The 957-nt window shown below is 47.5% G+C and overlaps 1 long non-coding RNA gene across 1 annotated transcript in view; it reads right to left on the bottom strand.

Moving 5' to 3' along the window:
- Positions 1-957, bottom strand: part of LOC111727909 — a 3,686-nt gene that overhangs the window by 2,012 nt on the left and 717 nt on the right. The gene's annotated exons all lie outside the window — the stretch shown is intronic.

Here is a 957-nt window from a genome sequence, read left to right as displayed (position 1 = left end):
TTTTTAAAATAAATTACAAATATGTCAACCCAAGTACTTATTAATACATGAGTGAAGGCCAAGCATGGTGGCTCACATCTGCAACCCCAGCACTCTGGGAGGCTGAGGCCGGAGGAGTCCTTGAGCTCAGGAGTTCAAGACCAGCCTGACCAAGAGCTAAACCCCATCTCGACTAAAAATAGAAAAAATTATCTGCCCTTGGGGTGGGTGCCTGTAGTCCCAGCTACTCAGGAGGCTGAAGCAGAACCACTTGAGCCCAGGGGTTTGAGGTCTCTGTGAGCTATGCTGATGTGATAGCACTCTAGCCTGGGCAACAGAGGGAGACTCTCTTTCCCAAAATTTTAAAAATAAAAATAAAAAGCATGAGTGGAGTAGTAAATTGTGGTATATGTATACCACGGAGTATTAAAAACAAAAGCAGTTGCCCGGCACCTGTGGCTCAAGTGGCTAAGGCGCCAGCCACATACACCTGAGCTGGTGGGTTCAAATCCAGCCGGGCCATCAAACAACTGTGACGGCTGCAACCAAAAAATAGCCGGGTGTTGTGGCAGGCACCTGTAGTCTCAGCTACTTGGGAGGCAGAGGCAGGAGAATCACTTGAACCCAGGAGTTGGAGGTTGCTGTGAGCTTGATGCCATGGCACTCTACCCAGGGGGATAGCTTGAGGCTCCGTCTCAAAAAAAAAAAAAAAAAGCTGCTCTCTTCTTAGTTGTTCAATGACAAAAACTTGAAAACCATGGGCTTGTGAGGCAAAGAAAATGGCCTTGGAAATGGCCCTGGATAATGGCTTAGCTGTGGCATTAGAAGGAAAAACCTGTTCTTCAGGCTGTGCACAAATCCCTACATTCACTCCCTCGTCATGAAGGTCATTCATGAGGCTTCCCTTCCTTTTTTTTATTTTTGAGACAGAGCCTCAAGCTGTCCCCCTGGGTAGAGTGCTGTGGCATCACAGCTCAC

This window comes from Otolemur garnettii, unplaced genomic scaffold, assembly GCF_000181295.1.
Source record: "Otolemur garnettii isolate 467f Iridium unplaced genomic scaffold, OtoGar3 scaffold00130, whole genome shotgun sequence".
In the NCBI taxonomy this organism is placed as follows: Eukaryota; Metazoa; Chordata; class Mammalia; order Primates; family Galagidae; genus Otolemur; species Otolemur garnettii.
The sequence above is the reverse complement of the archived record's forward strand: the minus strand, read 5'-3'. Positions and strand labels throughout refer to the sequence as shown.